Source organism: Ursus americanus, chromosome 35 (assembly GCF_024610735.1).
Source record: "Ursus americanus isolate L20-20 chromosome 35, mUrsAme1.1.p, whole genome shotgun sequence".
NCBI lineage: Eukaryota > Metazoa > Chordata > Mammalia > Carnivora > Ursidae > Ursus > Ursus americanus.
The window spans coordinates 11,782,615-11,810,246 of record NC_142161.1 but is presented as its reverse complement, the minus strand read 5'-3'; the positions used below and the strand labels follow the sequence as shown (position 1 = coordinate 11,810,246).

At 34.7% G+C, this 27,632-nt stretch overlaps 1 protein-coding gene and 1 pseudogene across 4 annotated transcripts in view; one reads left to right on the top strand and one right to left on the bottom strand.

The window, feature by feature from the left end:
* The window catches only part of NUBPL (NUBP iron-sulfur cluster assembly factor, mitochondrial), a 237,151-nt gene that overhangs the window by 74,811 nt on the left and 134,708 nt on the right, over positions 1-27,632 (bottom strand). The gene's annotated exons all lie outside the window — the stretch shown is intronic.
* Positions 10,693-11,389, top strand: LOC123795808 (cell division cycle-associated protein 3 pseudogene; annotated as a pseudogene).

Sequence of the window (27,632 nt, the reverse complement as noted above, 5' to 3'; positions counted from 1 at the left end):
AAATATAATAAACTTAACCATGAAGATTGTTTTGATGAGACAGCCAGCCGATCCAATTATAAATGAGAGCAAATTATTCCAGTTATAATGATATAAATGTTTTCCCTAATATATTCATATCTTTCAGATGATAAAGTTCTCTAATCCACTTTCAAATATGTTCCTTTCTATAGGAAAAGGTATATGTGTGTGTGTGTGGGGGGGAATACCTGAATAAATCCCTGCAAAGGTACTACCAACTCAAGTGATAGCAATAATGTTCTGAGAGCGAAGAGAAGAGAAACTTTACTCTTCAGCTTTCCCTTTATCATCATCTCCTGTTTTCTCAGTTGTTCTAGCAGAGGCATAGGGCAGACTGGCCCTGACAACCTGGAGACAGCATCAATTGAGAGGACGTCTTGTCTACAAGTTGATATATGGGTCAATCTTTCGTAACTCTGTACCTAGTTTCTGAAATACTGTTTAAAAGATTATCCAATTCCCAGGCCAGGCCACAGATGCCCATGTACATCCATACTACAGCTGAAACAGTAAAACCTCACAACATAAAAATAATAACACTACCATAAAAGGAACAGTATTTTTAGTTCATTATGGGAACATCTCTCTAAGTCCTCTAGAGTCCAGCCATAGGCCAACTGTTTATACATAACCTAGGAGCAGAGGTTAGTAAAGGACAGGCCTGGTACCCAAATAAACCTAACATATTATAAACCTAAGAATCAAGATATTTTATTTTTTAAAAATTGCTTAAAAAATTAAAAACCTTTCCTATATACCAAAGGCTGGAACCTCAGAATTTCTTTTTTTTTTAAGTAGCAGTAATAAATCACTTCATTAACCTAATCTGGGATAGTTTATAAAATATATTTAGACATGTAGTACTTTCTTTAATATGGAAAACTATAAAATTATAGTATTCTTTAAAAGAATATCCTTAGAAAAAAACATTGTATTGGGGAGAATTCAAGGTCCTGAAGGAGCAGGATTATAACTGCCATAAAAGCTGCACGGAGCCTAAGAGAATCCATAGTCACTGTCCAGGGGTTCTGATGTTATTAAGGATATTACAGAACTTGAGGGACACTTGCTCCAGGAGACCAGCCTACCCAATGCACTAGCCAGGAATGATGTGAAGAGTTGTCCCAGTTGCGTTTATTTAGTTCAGTTACTGGCCTTCTGAAGTCCTACTTTAGAGCCTAAGTCCATCAGGTGGAATTGGACTAGTGAAGAGGGAAGAGGTGGAGAGTGGGTCTACAGGTAACAGGTAAAGGAGAGCAGGAGGGAAAGAACCGTTAGTGAGAGCTTATTATAAGACAGGCACTAGACACTTTTTTACATACATGATTACAAGACATTGTAAAACGGGCATTATGATCACTATTTTACAGATAAAAATACTGAGGACTAGAAAAGTTAAGAAAGTTGCCCTAGGTCAAGCTGTTGGTAAATGGTGGAGCAGTGATATAAATCCTGATCTGTGTGGCTCCAGTCATGTTCCCAGTCTCCCACAGAATGGGGTGCGGCATCACTATTCTCCAAGCCCCTAAAGAGTTCTGTGAGCAAATCTCATTACCACAAGAACATATGAGCTTTTCTATATCACTTTTTCAGTGTAAAATAAAATAGATATACAAAGCAGAGTCTATAGACCCAGAGAAAATTATTTACTTAGATAATATAAGTAAGAAATAGAAGAATTCATCCACTTCCTTTACTTTTTCCTTTTCTAGTTAATTATAATGTTTCTTTTACTTCTGAGAATTTTTTTATGGTATGTCATAGTTCGTATTCTTTCCTTATATGATCCTTTAAAAGTCTTTTATATTACAAAGCAAGGGTCTAGTAACCATGGAAATGTTAACTGTAAATTTCCTGACTTTGGGCTGTTAGAGAATATTTTAGCTTTCAATAATCTACTATCACATTCTGGTTTTGTTTTAAATCAATAACAATAACTCTACCAACTGTTTATACAAAAGAATTATGTGGAGTAATTGTTTAAATCAAAGTAAATAACTTCTAGAGACTAAGAAGAGAAAATAAATAAATATTTTTTAAAGACCTACAGCTTTTGAAGATAATATTTTTGAAACTGGCTCAGATTTTATTCTAAAATTTTAAAGATCTAAATCATATCAAGTAGGAAACCAACTGTGAGAAACTGTAGTTCCATATGCCATTATATTTTAGGTGTGAGCTACTATAACGCAGCTGTTGGATTTTAAATTCTGCTTCAGAAATTATTACAATGTTTTTTAAAATATAAAAACAGCACTGGAAAGGGGGAGTTTGGCAAAAATCTAGACTATGAATCTAGCTGAGTACGGACAACAATCCAGATACCTATTCATCAAATAGAAGGGTTTTAGTTTGATAACTGGCATATCTAAATTCCAATCATTTTTGTCACTAATTAGCTATATAACCATGGGTCAGAGTTTTAACCTCACTGGACCCCAGTTTCTCAACTGTAAAATAAAGTGTTTTAGATAAGATGATCACTAAGTTTCCTTCCAACTACTTAAAAAACAAAAGTGTGACTCAACTGTAAAATAAAGAGTTCTGGATAAGATGATCACTAAGTTTCCTTCCAACTGCTTAAAAAACAAAAGTGTGACTATGATTTACTTGTTTCAACTGAAACAAGTTTGTGAGAAATTTTATAGGGAAAAGTGAATAAAAGCTATTTTTATCCAAAAGCACCAAAATAACAAAACAAGCTCCTTTTTTTCCAAAAAGGAGTTATTTTATATAAAAACAAAAAACTAAAAGTTACTTGGTATACTGAATAAATTTTATAGAGGGATCATATTGCCTTTGGAAAATTTAGCTAAATTTTTCAAAAAACTTATCTTTAAATTTGTATTGAACTACAATCTACTCTGACTGCCATCCTAAAATATCTCATCCTAGCTCATCTAGAAATTAATGTGTTATATCTATATAAAATGTCATAATTTACAAGATCAATACAATCCTGAGAAGTTGTTGAAGGGATTTGCCACTGAGGTGAGGAATGGGAAGGAATTCAATCACAAACCCCTAAAGGTTGACAAGTCTAATCTAACTTTCCAAATAATATAAAACATCTTTCTATAAACACTCCTGACAGCGATATATATACTCCGTCAACAAAAGAAAGCTCAAATCATTCCAATGCTTACCATACACTCAAATATAAATTTGGGATCAATAAAAGAACAGAAGAAAATTGTCACTTAAGAATCTTTCCTGTCCACTGAAAGACAAACGGATAAGGAAGATGTGGTATGGAATGCAGTATTATGCAGCCAGAAAAAAAAAAAAAATGAGATCTTGCCATTTGAGACAACATGGATGGGCCTAGAGGGTATTATACACTAAGTGAAATGAGTCAGCCTGAGAATAACAAATATCATATTATTTCACTCTTATGTGGAATCCAAAAACAAAATAAAGTATAAAAAATGAAAAGAAAACAAAAAAACAAAAAACAGAATCAGACCTATAAATACAGAGAACAAACGATTGCCAGAGGGGAAGAAGGCAGGAGGCTGAGCAACATAGGTGAAGGAGAGTGGGAGATACAGGTTTCCAGTTATGGAATAAATAAGTCATGGAAATAAAAGGCACAGCCTAAGGAATATAGTCAATAATAAGTAATATGATGCATAGGGACAGATGGTAGTTACACTTGCGGTGAACATAGCATAATGTATAAACTTGTCGAATCACTGTGTTGTACACCTGAAAGTAATGTAACATTACATGTCAACTATACTCAAAAAAAAAAAAAAAATTTTTTTTTCCAGGGTGCCTGCGTGGCTCAGTCAGTTAAGTGTCCGCCTTTGGCTCAGGTCATGATCCCTGGGTCCTGGGGTAGAGCCTGGCAGCATCAGGCTCCCTGCTCAGTAGTGAGTCTGCCTCTCTCTCTCTCTCCCTCTGCCCCTCCCCCAGCTCAGCTCTCTCCTGCTTGTGCTCTCCTTCTCTCAAATACATAAATAAATAATCTTAAAAAAAAAAAAGAATCTTTCCTATTTTTTTCTTTTGAGACAGGATTGCTTCTGACTTACTTATTACTCATACTACATAATTTTAGATATGCTTTCTCTTCTGATTTGTCTTTATTTGCTATGAGAATTGATATTTATAAGAACTCTCCCTTTTAAAAATATGAGAACCTACTAACTTATAAGTTTTTAACTTGAAAATATAGGAATATATTGAACTTTTTTAAAAAAGGATTATATCTATAGCATAATTTTTGTAAACTGTTGTTATTTTCAAATAGTAAAGAAATCAGCAAAGTTTGAGTAATAGGCATAAGGATTGTGGGAAAGTGTCAATAAACAGTTAACCAGAAAGTCAGATATCAAGGTTTTATTATTAATTCATTATATGAACTTAGCCAAGTGCTTAACTTGTCTGTGTCCCTGTTCCCTCATTTTACAATGGTATAAACACAGATTATAGAGCTCAAAAGGACCTCAGAGATTATCTTGCCCACTGTTTTTATTTTACAGATAAAGAAAATGAAACTTAGAAGTCAAATAACTTGCCCAAAACTTACTCTGCAAAACAGGGATAATAAAAACAACCTTTGTCTACTTTATTGAGATTTTTATCCAAAGAGGAAATGAGATCATGGATTAAAAAAAAAAAAAAAAGAAGGCGGCACTGGGTAATTAAGCAATAGCATTAACACTGAAAAAAATCACTTCAATTAGAAGCTTGTCATATCATGTAAGTCAAAACTTAAATTTCTCTCAATGAACATACCATGTTTATTCTTCTAACCAAATGCTAAGAAAATATTTGCCCATTTCTGAGGTCACCACATTCCAAAATGATCGAAACAAGTAACTTAAAAATATCTTTTCCATATGTCTAGATGACATAAACAGAGTTAAATGGCTTTTTGCAAATTAAAGGGAAATTTCTCACAAGTAAAACTAAGCATGAAAATATTCAGCCAAAATACAATTTAAAAATATGTAAACAACTAAAAATAAGGGCTAAGACGTGAGCAGAAAAGAAGTCACACCCGTTGTTTGAACATATTACTAAAATTTCTACATTTTAGTGACCTATACCTTGTTCCTGTTAAGTAGACCTGCCGTCTACAAAGCTAAAGAGAAAACAATAAATTTACTGTTATAAGTGCCTTCTACTGAGAACTAAATAATGTAGCAGCTTTAAACTATCACTATTTTTAATACAAAGGATTTTGAGAAAGATTAAGGAATACAGCTATGAGAATAGAGATGGAGATGATACAGATAATAGATGGGAAACAGGTTTAAGGATTGGGGAAAAAATAAACACATAAAACCACCTAATTCCCATCACATCAACTTCAGCAATTTCCGACTTCCTAAACTACATAATTACTTCAGAAGTACCCAAAAGACATCTAAGAAACCTGAGATCACTACATTGCAAAGAAATAGGAAAACGGACTGAATTTTATGCATCCCATTAAAAGACCATTAAATAAGCAGCTGTTCCTTCATTCTCATTTAAGCACATTGGTCATTATATCTAGGCTTGTTCACAATAATCATGTACCCTGATGAGCAAGTGAACGCAGCAATGTATCTAGAAGTTGTTCTTGCCTGAATAGGTATCTGGTGTGTTCATATTTATCTTAATATTATAGATCACACATTAATATACATGCTTAAAGGCAGAGTATACATAAGTGGGTACAGAGGATATTCCTTACAAAATTTAACTCTGAGAAATTAATACCAACATTTACCTGTGCCAACCACTGTTCTAGACACTATGAATACAGCAATGAACAAGATACCTGAAGTTCCTGCCCTCGTGAAGCTGGGAAAAGAAGACAATAAGCAAACCACTTAGTACATCACTTTTAATCTGGATGAAAGTCATCTTTCTATACCTCACTTTTCTCTCTATACAACTAGAGAAGTAATATTACTTAGGTAAGTATCATTATAACCTTCTCAACCAAAAATTATGCCAAAAACCTATAAATCAATTGGACTTGTACTCCAATTTTCCCTGATCTAGCCCTGCTTCCAGTGGCACATACATAACAGAATGTAGGCCAGTGTAGGAGGTGTAAGCCATGCCATGAAACAGAAGAAAAATAATCGGATCATGATGAGACTCAACACAAACCTATGTTAACAACTTAGTAAGCTATGGTTTCTCAAATAAGATAATAATGATAACTATAGAGACTATCTGGAACATATTTTCTGTCTTAGTTTCAGTACCAAAGTCCAGATAAGTCATTTTTCAAATATCATGGCTGCCAGTTTAAAAATCTTTGTTATCAATTAGATTAATATTAATCAGACTATGATTTTAAGCTACATTTTAATATGATAATCCTTTTTCTCTTACAGTTGAAGAAATAATTTTATTATATGATGAACACTTTTGAAGAACTGCATCAAAACAGGCATCGTCTGACATTTGAGTCTTGTATTTAAAACAGCAAACTAGAGGGGCGCCTGGGTGGTTCAGTTGGTTAAACCTCTGAGTCCTGGTTTTGGCTCACGTCATGATCTCAGGGTCATGAGATAGAACCCCATGGCACGCTCCATGCTCAGCACAGAGTCTGCTTGGGATTCTCTCTCTCTCTCTCTTCCTCTGCCCCTCCCCACACTTGTGTGTGCACTCTTTCTCTCTAAATAAACAAATCTTTTTAAAAATATGTAACAGCCAACTAGTTATGAATGAATAAACAAAATTAAAGGTTGAAGTTCTGACCAAGCTACTTTGGCACCAGCAAGCAAGATGTCCAGAACTAACTCCCTGGTTCAAGGAGTTACTCTCAGTAATTCTGAAATATTACATAGAAGACAGTAAATCAGAGTAAAGAAATATATATATAGATTCCCAACACAAAATGTTACCTAATGGCTTGAATCAATCAATCAATCAATCAATCAATCACCACCTCTGCTCTCTCTCTCAATTCCCCAGTCAACATATGAAAAAACAGAAAGTGGGTGGGAGACACACACACAAAAAACCCTACAGTGAGAAAACTAAGGCTAAAACTTAGACACAAATGAAAAAACTGAGAGAACTGTTGATTAGCAATGGGGTCATACTGCTATCTTACTATTAAATAATGAATCTTTCTTGTAAGGGCAGAGGACAAGTCTTACTTTTGTACCTTCAGGCCAAGCACAACGCCAGGTACATATTACCCAATAAATGTCTTATTTTGTTGGAAAACATAGAGATAATTAAAAGAGACCCTCCACATTCTCCCACCACCAGAATTCCTAACCTCTGGCACCAGAGCCCATGCTCCTTCCATATAATGTACTGCCTTTCAGTGACAGTTACCTCCACCCACACTGTCCCATTTCTCTTCCAACAGCCTCCAAAAGAAGTAGAGACATAGATGTTTCTTAAAGACTCTTGATGAAAGCTCAGAGTATAAATGTCACAGTTTTGTGAAGGAGAGCTACACAAGTGATTCATGAAGGAAACTCAAGAATAACTGGTTAAACATTCCTCAGCTAGGCTCTTTCAATCAGCAATCATCTTAAACTTGTGACAGATATTTGGCCAAACACTATATAAACTAAGCTCAGAAGCTAATATCTATAAACCAAAAAGCCACGTGTTCCAAAATCAGATGTTCAAATGCAAAAATGTGTTGCAGTAAAAATCCTGACTGATATTCTTGTCTTGGTAGAGGACTATCCACACCCATTAGCGGTGTGGGCCACAGAGGTTCCTATACACAGGATCAATGCATCTATAAAAAACTGGATCTGGTTGCATTTAAATTACTAAATAATCGTGGCAGCAAAGTTCTGCACATAAAACTTTCATCAATACCCTAAATTTGTCCTCTTCTTTTCTAAACAACTGAAACCACTAAAATCTGTCATCTGACATGTCATTCACAGAAATATGAAGCACCCAAAATCAACATTGACAGTTACTGGGTGGTTTGTAGGTGCTGGGTTCTATACTAGGAGGTGCTATAGGCATGACCACCATAGGAGAAGCAGACTTGTCTACTGATGGCCCATCAGACTGAAGGAAAAACCAACTACAATGAAGCTATAAGTAAGTTGTCCGGCTCTTTCAAGAACTAATCATTCTAAGTTTTTTATACTCTATTTCATAGGTCCTGTCACATCTTAAAAACCATTCAGAGTTAAGTTAGAAACTTCCTTAAACATGAAATATTAAGCAATATTATCTTTGCCTAAAGGCCTGTGCATATCTTATGTTCTAATAGAGTTAGAAAAAATTTTTACGAAATACCTTCACCCTTTATTTTGAAAACACAGGGCCTCTGTTCTCTCCCAAAAAACTATTGCAACAACTCAATTTTATTCACAGTAATTATAGCATGACTAATTAAACTCTCTGTTTGGTAATAAATAAATAAATAAATAAATAAATAAATAAATAAATAAAATTAAGAAACTGGTTCCCCAAGAATAAATAATGGGAAAAGGATAGTTTCTTCACTAAAAGGTGCTGGGAGAACTGGACAGCCATGTGCAAAAACATGAACCTGGACCACTATCTTATAGTCAACTTAAGAGAGATTAAGGAATAGAAAACACACTTGAAACTGCAAAACTCCTAGAAGAAAACAGGGGTGTTAAGCGCTTTGACACTGTCTGTATTTAACACCAAATGCAAAGGAAACAAAGGCAAAAGAAACAAGTAGACCTACATTAAATTAAAAAGCTTCTGCACAGGGGCACCTGGGTAGCCCAGCCAGATAAGCCTCCAACACTTGATTTCAGCTCAGGTCATGACCTCAGGGTTGTGAGAACCTCAGCTTCGGGCTCTGTGCTGGACACAGCCTGCTTAAGATTCTTTCTCCTGGGGTGCCTGGGTCGCTCAATTGGTTAAGTGTCTGCCTTCAGCTCAGGTCATGACCTCAGGGTCCTGGCACTGACCCCTGAATCAGGCTCTCCGCTCAGTGATGAGTCTGCTTCTCCCTCTCCGTCTGTGATCTCTCTCACTTTCACTCTCTCTCAAATAAATAAAATCTTAAAAACAAAAAAAGATTATCTCTCCCTTGCTGTCTACCCTTCCCCTGTGCCATGATCTCTGTCTCTCCCTCTCTAAAAAAATAAAAATAGAAATAAAAAGCTTCTGCACAGCAAAGAAAACAATCAACAAAATGAAAAGGCAACTTAGTGAATATGAGAAAATACCTGACATCCATAACTGATGACAAGGGGTTACTATCCAAAATATGTAAATAGCTCATGTAACTCAACAGCAAAAAAATTGAAACGATCCAATTAAAAACTGGACAGAAGAACTGAAAAGATATTTTTCCAAAAAAGACATATAAATGGCCAAAAGGTTCATGAAAAGATGCCCATATCACTCACTAATCATGAGAGAAATGTAAATCAAAACCACAATGAGCTATCAACTCACACCCGTTAGAAAGGCTACCATCAAAAAGACAAGAAGTAACAAGTATTCGCAAATATGTGGAATCCTCATGCACTGTGGTTGGGAATGTAAATTGGTGCAGCCATTAAGGAAAACAGTATGAAAGTTCCTCAAAAAATTAAAAATAGAACTACCATATGATCCAGCAATCCCACTTCTGGGTATATATTTTCCAAAGAAAATAAAAACAGGATATCAAAGACATATCTGCACTCCCATGTTTACTGCAGCATTATTCATAAGAGCCAAGATATGCAAACAACCTAAATGTTAATAAACAAATGGATAAAGAAGATGTGGTGTATATATATATTATATTATTATAATATATTATATATAATATAATAATTTATAATATAAATAATATTTTATAATAATATGATAATTTATAATATAAATTATACATAATTATATATAAAATATAAAATTATATATATGATATATAATATATATTAATTATATAATATATAAATATTATATATTATATGAATATTATATAATATATATTATAAATATAATAAAATATTACTTAGCTATGAGAAAGAAGAAAATCCTGCCATTTGTGACAACGTGGATAGACCTTGAGGGTATTCTGCTTAGTGAAATAAGTCACACAGAGAAAGGCAAATACTGTATTGAAATTTAAAAAAACACCTCAAACTCATAGAAACAGAGTTGTAAAGTGGTTTGCAAGAGGCTGGAATGTGGGGGAAATAAGGAGTGGTTATTAAAGGGATACAAACTTATAAAATGATTAAGGTCTGAGGAACTATTGTAAAACACGGTGATCATAGTTGGTAACACTGTACCGTGTAATTAAAATTTGCTAAGAGAGTAGAACTTAAATATTCTCACAAAAAAGAAAGGAAGGAAGAGAGGGAGGGAGGGAAGGAGGAAGGAAGGAAAGAAGAGAAACTGGCTCTCAGTTTCTTGCTACAATGTACAGGCACCTAGGAAGACCTCAAATTCACAAAGACAAGAATCTGATTCACTTAGTCCACACACACATATACGTACACCATAATCGATGCTTTATCAGGTCAATAAACACAGAAATCATACATCCAAAAACAGTGCTATCTCATATACAAAGATGCTCAGTGCAATATTTTTTAAAAGAAATAAAAAATGGCTCAAAGACAATGTCCTTTAATGAGAAAATAGTTACATTATCAACCAACAAACTGTAGTTGTTATGCTCACAAAGATAGAATTGAGGCCCAGCATCCTCTCCTCACCCATGGTGGGCCCTACCCCACTCTATTCCTCCTGATTGAGATGGGCTCAGCCAAGAGCATCCCAGTCACTCCAGTGCAGCCTCCACTGGGCTGGGATGGCAGATCCTCATTCACTTAATGCAGGTATCCCGGGCACTCCCATCCAGACACAAACCCCACAGCCCAACCTGCCCACAGAGGAGCACCTAGAAGGTCCTAATCAGGCCCAGGACTCAAATTCCCACTCTCCTACCCTGGATATTACATGGATACCCATGAAGACCAGCAGTGGAGAACCCCCAAACCCACTGGTAAAACAGCTGAGTGAAGTATGTGAGACAGAGGCCACAAATCAAATCTTCCCCCAGGGCCTGTTATGCCCCCAGAGACACCTTCATCTGAATTGGGCTTCCTCTGAACAGCCAGTTATCCCAGATGACACTCTTAAGCCAGACTGAGCTCCCCTCCAAGCAGGTGTTTTCCAAGGAGGAAACAAAACAACTCACGGAAATCCCCATGGCCAGCCAGGACTCAAAAATACTCTTGAGAGATCTGAGGCTCCCCAGTCTTCAGGTTCTAAGCCCAACAGATAGAAACCAAATGGCAAGATACTATAGAGATCTCACCTCACCATCCTGCAAGATGACAATGCCTCTGGGATCCTGACACAAGAGGGTGAGCAGTCTTCTCCCCTAAGTGAAAATGTTAGGGAATTAAAGGAAGGGGGCATTCTGGGAACTAGACTTCTAAAAACTTGAGACTCAGCAGGGGAGCAAAGCCAGGACCATGACAAGGAAAATCAGCATTTTCCCTGGTAGAAAACTAGGCCTTGTGAGACTCCAGCACTGGTTTCATCTAGAGCCCAGTGATATTCTGTCTTCTCACTCTTTGTTTCCCTGGGAGACTGAGGAAAGGCTCATATTCCCTGACTCCACCTAAACTAAGATAGACTAAACTAAGATAAATTTGTGGGCATGTATGTAACTTAAAAATTCATTCTAAAGGCAATTGCAAAAGAGAAGTTCCAAAAGTGAAACTACCAAAGACAACATCCCTGGAATAAAAATATTATGTTTTGTTTAATCTCTATATAATTCCTTATAATCTCAATGCTCATGTTTTCTACAGGACAAGCCACAATAAACCTGTGTTGAATAAAGAAATAAATGAAGAAATGAGCAAAAGAATAAACAAGCAAATCCACTTAGAATAAAATGTCTTGCCAAAGAGTCAAATTTGAAGAAGTTCCCAGATTTATACCATTTAGTAGGAGATGGTGAAGAAGAGAAGCAGATAATGGCATATTTCTGGTGGAAAGGCCATGATCTACAACTACCATATGCTACACATGGCGGATGATAAGAGGAACCACCCTCTTATGGCCCAAATGAGCTCAACTCTGCAGCACATATTGTGCTGTGGAGAGAAAGCCTCCTGAGGACACAAGAAGGGAATGCACCAGTCTGCATCATATATGTATCGCTAACAAATACTAGGGTAAATTTATTTTGTCAGTGAAACACATCATTTTATTCTAATAACCATCATAAACAACTTCCCTTAAGCCATTATGTTGAAATGACAAAACTTAGTTGGAAATATATATGTATTTATATATATTTATTTGTTTGCATTTATTATATATATGTTTTTAACAAATATATTGTTTTCTCTGTTTGTTTTACAGATTTTATTTATTTATTTTAGAAAGAGAGAGAGAGCACGAGTAGGGGGAGGGGCAGAGGGAGAGGGAGAGAGAGAATCTCAAGTAGACACTATGCTGAGCATGGAGCCTGATGTGGGGCTCAATCTCATGATCCTGAGATCATGACCTGAGACAAAATCAAGAGTTGGACGCTTAACCGACTAAGCCACCCAGGTGCCCCTTCTATGTTTTTGTTTTTTTTTATAAAGAGAAGATCTTGTAATTTTACAGATTCATCTTCTCTAATGCATTTATCTATAAAGTATTTCTCAGTTCCTTCTTGATGGAAGATATAATTATAAGTGTTTCATTATCATTCACATGAGCCAAGAAATGTTTGCCAAATTTTCATATCACATATAAACACATATCACAAATTTTAACCTCTACTTATGTAGATACAAAAAACAGCTCTTAGACAAAATGCGACATTAATTACCCAAAATACAAATATTTTTAAATAAATGCTAACAGAAAATTTGACATTTTGTGAATTTTTAATAAACTTTCTGAAGCTTTGCTATGAAGCTAATTCTCTTGCACATGAGCCTTTGAAAACACTAATAATGAAAATGCCAGCTGAATTTAAAATACTTTCACTAGGCAACAATACTATATACTGTTGATATTTTAAAAGTAAGAGATTAATAATGTTAATCTTCATAGTATTCAACAGCTTCATAAACATTTAATCGATTCACTCAAAAACATTTATTGAGTACCATCCATATTTGCCTGTTATTTGTCGGAAAAGTGCTGGAAATCTAAAAGTGAACAAGATAGTCAAGATCTTACCACCACCCACATGTAGCTTATACTCTAATGGGTAGAAACAATGAATAAACAAATAAATAGAAAAGAAAATGTCAAATCAGGATAAGTGTTCTGATGAGAATAAAACTAGATTAGATGATTGTCACAGCTAGCTGTTCTGAGGTGACATTAAAATGAGGACTGAAAAAAAATAAAAATAAAAATGCCAACAGGGGATGGACACTGAAGATACAGGGGAAGAAGGTTCCAGATAGAACATCAAATTCAAGGGCACTTGGGTAGGAATGAATTTGAGGTACCTGAGGAAAAGAAAAAAGCAAGTATGTGAGCAAGGGTGAATATGCTAGATATGGGGTAAGCAGAGGTCAGATTGGGTAGAACAAAGAGTCTGCTAGTAATAAAGTTTGCTAATAAAAAAATAGAGTTTGGGTTAGAGTCTAAGTGCAAAGAGTTTTTGTTTTAAATTTAACTACAGGAAGTTTAAATGTGTGTGAAAAAAACAGAATAGAACAAAATGGATCCACATATATTTATCATCCAGTTTCAACAATTTTCAATTCACGGCCAGTCTTGCTTTATTTGTAAGTTATTCATTCCCCCATCTACCCCTTAGACATATCATTTCATTTACACACATTTTAATATGTATCACTTAAAAATAAGGACTTCCTTGCAAATATAGCTCTTATCAATATTACTATCATTAAATCATTATTTTCAACAATAATTTATTAAAATAACCAACTATCTAGCCAGTGTCCAAATTTTTCTGTGTATCAACTTTTTCTAAAGCTCACTGGTTCAAATCAAATCCAAATAAGATCCAAAAATTGCAGCAAATAAGTTTCTTGGTCTTTTAATCTACAGATTATTATTCCTTCACTTTTTTCTCCTTACAATTTATTTGTTGGGGAAAAAAAAACAAAAACAACCCGTCCTATAGGATTTTCCACACTCCAGACTTCCTGATGGCATCCTCATAGTGTCACTTAACACGTTCCTTTGTCTACTGTATTTCCTATAAACTGGTAGTTAGATCTGAATGTTTAACCATACTCAGGTTCAAACTTCTAGCAAAACTACTCCATAGTTGATGTTATGTATCTTGACTGGGAAGCATATAATGTGTTCTCTCTACATGCATATATTAGCAGTCAGTAATAATTACTCTTAGACCTATTATAATACTTAATTAGGGGTTGTAAAATATTGATATTATAATTCTATCATTCCTTCTTTATCAACTGAAATACTCTTCATCAACAATTTGCTTAACAGTGTAAGAAAAATAGGATAAATACTTGATTATTTTTAAGTTTTTCAAATAATAAAAGGCTTGCTTAGCATACTGGTTAGTTTTAGCAGGGAAGTTTTTAAAGATCATCCTGAATACTGTCAGGAGAATACAGTGGGATTTCAGAAAACAGGAGTGAAAACACAGATACCACTTAGGAGGCTCTTGCAGGAGTCTTAATAAATGATGATGGTTTATACGAGGATGGTAGAGAAGATGAAGAGAAGTAGACAGATTTAAGATATATTTGGAATGTAAAGTCTAGAGGACTTGCTGATAGATTACATATACGTGGTAAGGGAAATTAAAAAATCAAGAACAAGTCTCAGGGTTTTGGTCTAAGTACCTTGGTTTATGGGAAACACTAAAAGGAGAGCAGATTTAGGGAAAATTAAATAAATATTTATCAGAGCCTTATTACCGATTTTTTCTTTATACTGACTGAAAATAATTAAAATTTTCAGGAAGTAGAAATAAAATACTGTCTTATGGTATTTTTCAATAATAATGCTTTTTTTCCCTAGAATGAAAATAACACCAAATAAGATAAATTTCTACTTTTTTTTCTCGGACAATTAATTTTCTCACCTTTCCCCCCCACATATATTAACAAAGGATATGGTGGGTATTTTACTTCTGATCTTAGCCAAAAGGCTTAAAGCGATACTGGGTAAAAAATTTTAAAAGACGGTAATAAATATTATTACTATTTTTTTTAAACATTTCTAAAACTTAAGTTCAATTAATTAACTTACAGTGTATTATTCATTTCAGAGGTACAGGCCTGTGATTCACCAGTCTTATAATAAATATTATTTTTTTAAAGATTCTCTCCTTGAGAGAGAGAGAGAGAAAACACAAGCAGGGGGAGGGGCAAGGGAAGAGGGAGAGGTAGGCTCCCCACTAAGCAGGGAGCCCAACACGGGGCTCAATCCCAGGACCCTGGGATCATGACCTGAGCAGAAAGCAGATGAGCCAAAACCAACTGAGCCAACCAGGTGCCCCAGTAATAAATATTTTAACCCAGACTGATTATCAATCTCTCACATCAGCTAACAGATCAGCACAAATACAATGGATATACAAACAGCTGGATACAGAAAAATTAGAGAAACAGAGCTAAAAAACATTAACCAGTTACTTAGTATAAAGAACTTAATCTTGGGGGAAGATAGGAACTCCAGTTCATCTTTTAGAAGCTAATTTTCCATTCTCCCATTTCTAAGTGAGTAATAATAATTCAAATTATCCTGTTGGGTCCCTTGTCTCTCCCTCAAAGTAAAAGGGAGAATATGGAAGGTTTAGGACAGAAAGGAAAGAGCTTAACCTCATCCTATTATCAACAGCAATAAAAATAGTTAATATTACTTTCTGAATAACAAGATTTCTAGACACAATACCTCAATTTTCATATATAAAATGAATATCAGATTTGCCACAAATCACTTCTTCATATAAAAACTTCATAATGTTACCCTAGTTTGATAATATTTATAGATATATTTATAGAATATCTGATTAATTGGTAAGATAAAATTGACACATGAATCACATAATGTTACCCTAGTTTGATAATATTTATTGATATATTTATAGAATATCTGATTAATTGGTAAGATAAAATTGACAAATGAATCACTCCTATGTAATGAATCATTCTTGTATGTATTATACTTATGGGTAACAGACTTATTTCCATTAGGTCTTACAACTTATGTGTAAATATAGCTTATTTAATAGTAACTGCATTCTAGGATACAATGTCCTTCTTTTAATATGCAAAGATAGCTCTGGGTTACTTTTCCCTATATCAACAATGCCCCTGTTAACTGGACTCTACTGAACTACTCAGAGCAAAAGAAACAGTTCTGTCAGCTAAAAAACAAACTACAAAGTGAGAAAATAAGATAAACACAAATAAATTCTAAATATTATGAATAACAGATAAAATACTTCGATAATTAAAGAAAGAGAGATCCTAGACCTATAGGACACTGTTGAAAGAAAGGAGTCTAAGTTCATTTGCAACAGCTATTATGTCTGAAGAATTTTTTTAAAAAGATTCCATAAGATCTTCAAAATAAACATTAAAATATAAAAAATTCTATTTCCTGTGTACAGTTATAAAATATTTTGAATTCTGAGATAGAATTTTCTTTGAGTACTACATTTTATCTTACTTTTAAATGCTTCTCTTGACATTTATTTTAAAAGAAAGATAATTAACTGTTTTGTGCTTCCGTGTATTTTTGAGGATCATGAATGTTTTAATGCAAATCAGCTCACCAAACATCTTCATAGATGACATAATGTATTCTGAGTATCAATTATTCAAAAATGCATAGTCAGAAGATTTCCAAATCGTTTGTTTAAACACAGAATGCATAAATATCAAACAATATATTAACATTTTCTGTAATATAAAATAGATCTTTTGTATTCATGTATATGACATAAGGCTGACTGACTCTCAGCCTTAAATCCTTTTGCTAATCTACATTCTCCACCTAAAATAGCACTTTTTTTTTTCTCATTCCACTTCATTCCCACTGCCTCCCCCTCCCCCTTGGTAAAATTTTCCCTGTTTCTTCTTTCTTATTCTCCCTGTCTGGATGCTAAGCAATCCCCAAAATAAATGACAGTTTGTTTCTCCACCAATCTTCTAATATATTATTGTTAACCTGCATATAAGGTGAGAAATAGAGTTATGGCTTAGCCTGACAATAGCAATGCACATATTTTCATTCCCTTAAACTTTCTCATTGCTATTTCTTTGACTTCCTCTCAAAAATACTTTGTCCCACACTCAACTATAAAAAGTAGTGTAATACATTACTTTAATGTGTAATAATTACTTTAAATGAGTTAGAGATACGCAGACCCAGAATTTGAAGAATTTCAAGGATTATCTATCCCGAGGAAAATTGTTCTCAGTGTTTTAGGTTGATTAGTACCAAGACAACAATTTATTACCATGAGGTATATATCTTCCAAACAAACCAGACATTTCCAGCAATGAATCAGGATATTCACTCATTGTATTTCAGAATCTTAAATGGCATAGTAAATTCAAAACTGAAATAAAGGAACTGACTGATAGAAGATATCAATGTAACCTGTATTTGGAGTCACGTGCTTATAAGAGCCACATAAACCAAACACCACTAATTACTTAGGCCATAGGCTTCTCTAGAGAATCAATGATAACTTCACCCTCTAGATTTCCTTTTAGCAAGACATCAATACTTTCTTTTTTACGTTATTCAGTATATTTTCACAATAGCTTATAATTCCCAAACATAGACCTTAAATTATGTCAATTATACTTTAAAGTAACAATTTCTATATAACACTTACGGAGATATTACTGTGATCAGTAAAATATATGCAGATTAGATTTTAGGATGAGAAGGCATTCTATACTGTATGCAGAAATTCTCAGTTAAGAATGTAGTCTTACTAAACTTAAGACAATTACTTTTTTTTGCTTTTCTGTCTCATATGTTTTTCCCCCTTTCTTAATGTCAAAGCAATGAAGGGAGGTTATCAACCACTGGAAGATACCGGAGAAATCGTGAAGATACGAGATTATAAAAATAAAAATTGAGCTTTGAATAAGAAAAGAAACATGGAATTGAGAACTGGTGCAGATATGCAGGTTAAGTGTTGAGGTGGGTGGGGAAAACTAAGTTTTCTGCCATTCTCTCTCTTGATACTCTGGAAACCCTAAGGAACAGTATCACAGAGGCACCTGAGGAGTTTGGGTTCTTGCATTTGTTAACTACTGCGACACACCAAACAAAAGTGTCTATTTTCAGAAAAACTTCATCCTTATTTCTATATGGACTCTCACAAAAAAATTCTTTTCCAGTTCTTCAAGGTGTTTTCTCTCTAAACTTTGTAGGCCCAGGCAAAAGAATGCCTTCCTCATCCAGGAAATCTTTGGCTCAAAAAAGAGCAGCACTGAGGGCGCCTGGCTGGCTCATGCAGTGGAACATGCAACTCTTGATCTCAGGGCAGTGGGTTTGAGCCCCATGTCGGGTGTAGAAATTACTTAACAATAAAGTCAAGAGAGAAGGAAGGCAGGGAGGTAAGGAGGGAGGAGAGGAAGAAAAAAAGAAAGGAAGAGAAGAAAAGGGAGGGGAAGGGAGGAAAAGAAGGAAAGGAAAGGAAAGGAAAGGAAAGGAAAGGAAAGGAAAGGAAAGGAAAGGAAAGGAAAGGAAAGGAAAGGGAGAAAGAGGGGAGAGGGAGGGAGGAAGGAAGAGGGAGGAAGGAAGGGAGAGAGAGAGAGAGAAAGAGAGAGAGAGCAAGGAAGCAAGAGAGCAGCATTAAGAGCCCAGATGAGAATGGGTACCATAAATATGAAAGAGCATCAATCTGGACAATACGTCATTTCCTTCAGGTAGATTCAGCAACCTGACTGTGGAAATGGAGAAACTGCAATTCTGATACAGGGATGGGCATCTGAAAGACAAGGGGCACAATGGTGAGAAAATCATCTAAAGGATGATGATGAACTTCAGGTTCAGTAAAGAAGGGACTGATGGACTCAGAGAAAGTAAAGATGTCAGGATTTAAAGGTCTTGGTGAGATTAAACAGAGAACAATGTCCATTAAGTAAGTTAGGGAGTGAGAGACCTGGAAGGTTAAAGTCAGAGTAGGACACTGAAATATAATATTCAGAGGTAGGAAAGTTCTAATGATAACAAAAGATTATGTGAAAGGATTGCTGAAAGAGAATGGAGTCAAAACAAAATTTATAAAAGTTGAGATGAAAGAATCAAAAGAGATGACCTAGGATGATGGCATAAGTTAATGTGGAAAGACTGCAAAGCCAAATGCCAAAGCTCTTGATAAGTAATGAGAACTGGTCTAAATCCTTGGTGGTAGGTACTCACTATGTGGTTCACTGGCTTCATCTAGGAGCTTGTTAAGAATGTATAACATATGGAGCACCTGGGTGGCTCAGTAGGTTAAGCATCTGCCTTCAGGGGCGCCTGAGTGGCGCAGTCGTTAAGCGTCTGCCTTTGGCTCAGGGCTTGATCCTAGCGTTCTGGGATCGAGCCCCACATCGGGCTCCTCCGCTGGAAGCCTGCTTCTTCCTCTCCCACTCCCCCTGCTTGTGTTCCCTCTCTCGCTGGCTGTTTCTCTGTCAAATTAATAAATAAAATAAAATAAAATAAAATAAAATAAAATAAAATAAAATAAAATAAAAAGCACCTGCCTTCAGCTTAGGTCATGATCCCAGGGTCCTAGGATCGAGCCCCAGGTCAGGCTCCCTGCTCAGCAGAGAGTCTGCTTCTTCCTCCGCCTTTGCCCAGCCCCCTCACCCCCACTCATGCTCCTGCTCTCTAATAAATAAAATCTTTTTTTTTAAGAAAAAATGTAATTTTTCTTTAAATTTTTAAAAAAGAATGCAGAATATAAGGTACCACCCAAGGCTTACTGAATCAAAATCTGCTTTTAATAAAAACTCAGGTGATTTGTAGACAGTCAAGTTTGATATCTTAATAGATTTTAATAGATACGTAGCTAACAGATAATAGGAAAGACACAGGTAGTAAGTGGATGATCCCATAACATGATCTCTGAAAGAGAAGTGAGATTTTTTAATTCAATGGTTAAAGAACATGGGTTTCATAATGCCAGTAGAAAATTAGGCAAATCCTAATACCACCTCTGGAACTTGAGAATTCAGAGTAAATAAGGATCACATACATTCTTTAAATATTTTGATATGGTTTTCCTATCCCCTTCCTTTATATTTCTCCAGGCCTATCTTCTGTCTTGGGATTTGGTTTTCGTTGTTTTGTTTTCTTTTTTCTTTTTTTTTATTAATAATATTTTTTTATTATATTATGTTAGTCACCATACAGTACATCCCTAGTTTTTGATGTAAAGTTCCATGATTCATTACTTGCATATAACACCCAGTGCACCATGCAATACGTGCCCTCCTTAATACCCATCACCAGCCTATCCCATTCCCCCACACCCCTCCCCTCTGAAGCCCTCAGTTTGTTTCCCAGAGTCCATAGTCTCTTATGTTTCTTTCCCCCTCCTGTTTACCCCCCCTTTCTTTATCCCTTTCTTCTCCTAATGATCTTCCTACTTCTTATGTTCCATAAATGAGTGAGACCCTATGATAATTGTCTTTCTCTGCTTGACTTATTTCACTTAGCATTATCTCCTCCAGTGCCGTCCATGTTGCAGCAAATGTTGAGAAATCGTTCTTTTTGATGGCTGAATAATATTCCATTGTATATATGGACCACATCTTCTTAATCCAGTCATCTGTTGAAGGGCATCTCGGCTCCTTCCATGAGTTAGCTATTGTGGACAGTGCTGCTATGAACACTGGGGTGTATATGGCCCTTCTCTTCACTACGTCTGTATCTTTGGGGTAAGTACCCAGTAGTGCAATTGCTGGATCATAGGGTTGCTGTTTTGTTTTCATGTTTTTATTTTAGGTTGCTTCCAATTTCTTTTGTAAAAATATGGGATATTTAAAAAATCAATTTAAAAAAGTATTCATATATATACATATACGTACATTCTTGTGTATCCCTCTCTCTAACCTAATATACGAACTTATTTTCAAATATTCTATGTATGTCTATCCAATCTTGTTAACATATCATCTCCAAAGAAACATTCTTTGCTAAACCTCCAGTTTTGAAAATGAACATAAATGATCAAATATTATATAATAGAATTTTCCCCCATTTCCTCCCTAAACTTTATGAGACCAGGAATGAATATACCTACACAATAAAACACAATTCTGAAGAATACCTATTCATAAATTACTACAAAAACTCCAAAGAAAAAGAGAAATTAGAAAACTTAGTTCATTTTAAGACATTTCTTCACACAGGAGATAAAAAACCTTATTCCTAACCAAGTAATCAACTAACAAATGCTTTAAGTGCTACCAGAAATATTAAAATTTGAAGGTAATTCCTCTCCTCAGACATCAGGTGACACATTCCTGCCTTGGACTGTCCAGATTATCATTACCTTCTTGGCAGAAAGAAAATACATGTAGAGATATTTAAATCTATTCTTCAAAGTACCTGGAAACATACCAAATAACAGAGTATAAAATAAAAACAGGAGTGGGAAGACAAGGAACTGTTGAAGGCCCATCTCAATCACCTGAATCTGAGAATCAAGCTTACAAAATTTAGTCTATAAAAAAGCAAAGCTCACATGACAAAATCACTTATCACAAACTCTGTAAGGTTGTAGCCTCTGATGAAAAAGATACCCAATGACTGAACAAACCATTTAACTTTCAAATTATTTTTTTCCTGAGTAATTAAGGTCCCGTTGCATTTTTTTTCAAGATTTTATTTACTTATTCGTCAGAGAGAGAGAGAGAGCACAAGCAGGGGGAGCAGCAGGCAGAGGGAGAAGCAGGTTCCCTGCCGAGCAAGGAGCCTGATGCGGGACTCAATTCCAGGACCCTGGGATCATGACCTGAGCCAAAAAAAGACACTTAACCGACTGAGCCACCCAGGTATCCTGCATTTGTGATATATATAGCCTGGAGGTAAAATAAATCACAATAATTTAAGTGAAAATGAGGACACAAAATACCTTGTTTAGAATATGTGGGCTATGACATAAGCAGTGACAGTTATTTTTAAAGTTAGTATTGACAACTTAAAAGCACTCAAATTCTCAAGTGTTGTATTTAAATATAAAGCTAATCATGCAAAATTTGTAAAAGGCCAGCAGTGAACCATTACTTTTATTTCTTAAGTAAAATGTGAGCTTCCAAATGAAAATGAAGAGCAATTGCCAAGAAAAAATAAATAAATGAAAGAGAAAGGTCAGAGATAGAAAGGTTATGGGTTCAAACTGCCTATACTCTTTCCTATAAAGAATGAAAGAAGTAATTCAACTATTAATTCAACTAGCATGACCAGAAAATTTTAATCATTATTGTAGTCCTGAGTATATGCTAATGAAAAGATGTATAAGTAGGATGCCTATGGAGATCACTGTCAAATTTTAGGGTAGTGGTAATACATACAGTCACTTGAGTTACAACTAAGGTGCCACTATAATTAAGTACTGAAACAACTCGATATCCATGTGAAAAATATAATTAACCTTCACCCTTATTTCACACCATTTTAAATATTAATTTGAGAGGGATTATAGACCTAAATGTGAAAGCTGAATTAATCAAGCTTCTACAAGAAAATATGGGGGTGGGGTGAGGGATGCAGTAACTCAGTGCTGGACATTAAGGAAGGCATGTGATGTAATGAGCACTGGGTATTATATAAGACTGATGAATCACTGACCTCTACCTGTGAAACCAATAATACATTATATGTTAATTGAATTTAAATATATAGGGGAATATTTTTATGAGAAGAGTAGGAAAGATGTCTTAAATAATATATAAATCAACAAGAAAAAAACTTGATAAACTAGACTTTATCAAAACAAAGAACATTTTATATCAAAAGTCACCATTAAAGAAGGAAAGATACAAGCCACAGATTAAGAGAAGATAATTGTAATACCTCTGACAAAGGGCTCATATGCAAAATATATAAAGAATTCCTATAAATAAGAAAAAGACAAATATTGCAATTTAAAAATATACAGAGGGGCGCCTGGGTGGCTCAGTCGTTAAGCGTCTGCCTTTGGCTCAGGGCGTGATCCCGGCGTTCTGGGATCGAGCCCCACATCAGGCTCCTCCGCTATGAGCCTGCTTCTTCCTCTCCCACTCCCCCTGTTCCCTCTCTCGCTGGCTGTCTCTATCTCTGTCAAATAAATAAACAAAATCTTTAAAAAAAAAAATTAAAAAAATAAAAATGTACAGAAAACACAGACATTTCATAAAAAAGGAGATCCAAAGAGCCAATAAGCATTACTCAATGAGAAAATGAATATTAAAACCACAACGAGATATCACAACATACCCAACAGAATTGCAGAAAGAGAGATCATACCAAGTGTTGACAAGGATGTAGAACTCCCCTATATTAACAATTGGAGACTAAATTGGAACAACCACTCTATAAAATTCAGAAAAGAACTAAAACTTGACATACATTCACTCCAAAACCCAGCAATCTCACATCTACATATATACCAAAAATGAAATTAATATATCTGTAGACCATAAAGTATGCATAAGAATGTTTATAGCAGCATTACTCATAATGGCCCCAAACTACAAACAACCCAAATAGCAAAGAGAAAGGATATATTGTGGAATACTATATAGCAACAAAAAAGAACAAAGGAACCAAGGGACAGAAATGGAAACACTGCGGCTCCTGAACTTCCCTCCTCCCATAGACACACCAAGTGTACAGCAACACACAGCAATTCTCTCTAAATGAAATCTCGAAAGCAGTTGGGAGATATGATTTCAATTATATGTGGAATCTAAAAAACAAAACAAATAAACAGACAAAAAAACCAAATAGAAACAGACTTATAAATACAGAGAACAAACTGGTGGTTGCCAGAGTGGAGGGGAGTGGGGAGACAGGTGAAACAGGTGAAAGAGATTAAGAAGTACGCACTTACTTAAAGTCAGTCACAGGGATGAAAAGTACAGCATAGGGAATATAGTCAACAATATTGTAATAACACTGTATGGTGACAGATGGTAACTACACTTACAGTGGTATGTACTGCATAATGTATAGAATTATTGAATCACCATGTTGTACACTTGCAATTAATATAACATTGTATGTCAACTACACTTCAATAATAAAAATTTTAAAACATATTCCAATGGTATTTTTTTCTTTCAAGATTTTATTTAAATTCTAGTTAGTTAACATACAGTGTAGTATGTTTCAGGGGTCCAATGGTATTTTTCACAGAAATAGAACAAACAATTCTAAAATTTGTATGGAACCATAAAAGACCCTGAATAGCCAAAGCAATCTCAAGAAAAGCTAAAGCTAAAGGTATCACACGTCCTGATTTCAAACTATACTACCAAGCTACAGTAATCAAAACAGTATGACATTGGCAAAAAACAGATGCACAGATTAGTGGAACAAAATAGAGGCCAGGAAAAAATTTGAGCATCTATGTCCATATATTTTCAACAAAGGAGACAAGAATATACAATGGAGAAAAGATAGTGTCTTTAATAAATAGTGCTGAAAAAAACTGGAAAACCACATGCAAAAGAATGAAACTGGGCCTCTATCTTACACCATATACAAAAATCAACTCAAACTGTATTAAAGAATTGAAAGAAGACTTGAAACTGTAAAACTACTAAAAGAAAACAGGGGCAAGCTCCTTGAATCAGTCTTGGCAATGATTTTTTGGATTTGACACCACAAGCAGAGGAAAGAAAAACAAAAATAAACAAGTGGGACTACATCAAACTAAAACACTTCTGCTCAGCAAAGGAAACCATCAACAAAACAAAAATGCAACCTATGGAAAGGGAAAAAAATATTTATAAACCATGTATCTGATAAAAGGTTAATATCTAAAATATATACTCATATAACTCAATAGCAAAAAAAATAACTGTATTTTAAGATGGGCAAAGAATAAATCTTTTAAAAAGTGGGGGGGGGGCTGGGTGGCTCAGTTGGTTAAGCCTCCGACTCCTGGTTTTGGCTCAGGTCATGATCTCATAGGTTGTGAGAACTCATAGGTTGGAGCCCACGCTGGGCTCCATGTTCAGTGGGGAGTCTGCTTGAAGATTCTCTCCCTCTGCCCCTCCCCCCACTTGCTTTCTCTCTCTCAAATAAATCTTTTTAAAAAAATAAATAAAATGGAAAAAGGACTTAAATAGACACTTTTCCAAAAAAGATATACTAATGGCCAATGGGTTACATGAAAAGGCACTCAACCTCACCATCACCAGGGAAATGCAAATCAAAACTACAATAATATAGCACTTATACCTGTCAAGATGTTTATTATCCAAAAGATAAGTGGTGAATGCTGGCAAGGATGTCGAGTAAAGGGAAATCTTATACAATATTGGTGAAAATTAAATTGGTAAAGACATTATAGAAAACACTATGGAGGTTCCTCAAGAAATTAAAAATAGAACTATCGTATGATCTAGAAATTTCACTTCTGGGTATAGATCTAGAAACAAAATCACTATCTTGAAAAGATATCTGTATTCTCATGTTCACTCCAGCACTATTCACAATAACCAAGATATGGAAACAACCTAAGTGCCCTTTGATGGATGAATAAAGATGTGATGCATCTATACAATGGAATATTGTTCAGCCTTTAAAAAGAAGGAAATCCTGCCATTTGCAACAACATGGATGAACATGGATAGCATTATATAAATTAAAACAAGCCAAACAAAGACAAATATTGCATAGTATCACTTATATGTGGAAATCTTTGAAAAAAAAAGTTGAATTCACAAAACAGAGTAGAATGGTGATTACTAGGGGCAGAGGGATAGAGACAATAGGGAAAGGGTAGTAAAAGGATCACTTCAGTAACATGATAAATAAGGTCTGAAGATGTAACATATAACATGGTGACTATATATAACATGGTGGCTACTGTTGATAATATTGTATAATTGAAATTTGCTAAGGAAGAACTTACGTGTGCAGACACACCCACATGCAAAAAAGTATGTGAGATGATGGATATGTTAATTAACTTGGGAATTCTTTCACAATGTATACACATATCAAATCATCATGTACACTGTAAATATATTTTAATTTTATTTATCAATATGCCTCAATAAAGCTGAAAATAAAGAAGAAAATATCAAGGATTCATGTAAAAATATGGGTGGATCTCATAGCATTTTGTTGAAAGAAAAAGTAAGACATACAAGATTCTATTACATGAAGTTTAAGGACAAGCAAAACTCATAAATACTTAAGGAAGTAATACATTAAAGTAGACCTGAAACGTTCTCACCACATACAAAATAAAGAATCGGTAACTATGTAGGACAATGCACGCATTAATCACCTGATTGTGATAAACATTTCAAAGTATATTTGTATGTCACCTCATCACATTGTATAATTTAAATATATACAATTCTATTTGTCAATTATATTATGCTGAAAAATAAACATGCATGAATGTAAATAAATACCAATCAGTCAGACAATCATATACTAGTTACCTCTGAAGTAAGCACTGAGTGGAAAGGCACAAGAGAGTATACCCCGGTAATTAAAAATATCCTAGATCTTGATCTGGGTAGCAGTTATGCAGGTGTGTATAATATATTAAGACTAGTACACCGTACATACTTCACTGTTAAATAGTTGTAAAATAGTAATTTTAAAGTTAGGATGTTGGGAAAAAAAGGCAAAAGCAAGTGTCAAAAAAATCTGAAGGGAAAAGTAACATCACAAACGGCTGCCCAGCACTTTTGGGAAGCAATATATTGGCTTTTTCTACACATACATACACATATGTAAAAGAAAAAGTTTCTGCCATCTACAGAAAATATTTTTCATACAAATACTTATAATAGGGAGTGAAAACAAAACACTAAATTTCTAACAATGGGGGAAAGTTGGGAAGATTGAGTTACATATACTCACTCTGAAACATACAACTATCATAACGGTGTTACCATTTATTGAGAGGAGGTTTTACATGCCACTGTAGCAGTTTGTAAAGCAGGCTTCAGATATTCATCACGCAAGTGAAATATAAACAAGTAATGTGCTTTTCTGACCATGAGTCTTTATTCCTAGATGACATAATTACACATACAGAAGACCCTATGAAATATACAGAAATTACCAGTTAAATAATTTAGTAATGTAGTAAGATACAAGATCAATACATAAAATTGGATTGTGTTTCTATATACTGGCAAAACAAAATTAAATGAAATTAAAAACAAAACAACATTTAAAGTAAGCCTAAAAAAAGAAATGCAAGTTTACTAAACAACAAAATACTACTGAGAGAAATTTTTTACAAACCTAAATAAATGACAAGATATATAATGTTGTTATGCTAGCAATTCAGTCCAAACTAAACTACAGATTCCACACAATCCCTAGCAAAATTCCAGCAAACATTTATTTTGAAGAAGTTGACAAGCTAATTGTAAAATTTCTATGGACATGCACATGTTCTAAAATTCGCAGAACAGTCTTTAAAAAGAAAACAAATCCGAAGTTTTACACTACAGCAATCAGGAACACATACTATTGGTGTGAGGCAGATAACAGAATAAAGAATCCAAAAACAGATCCCA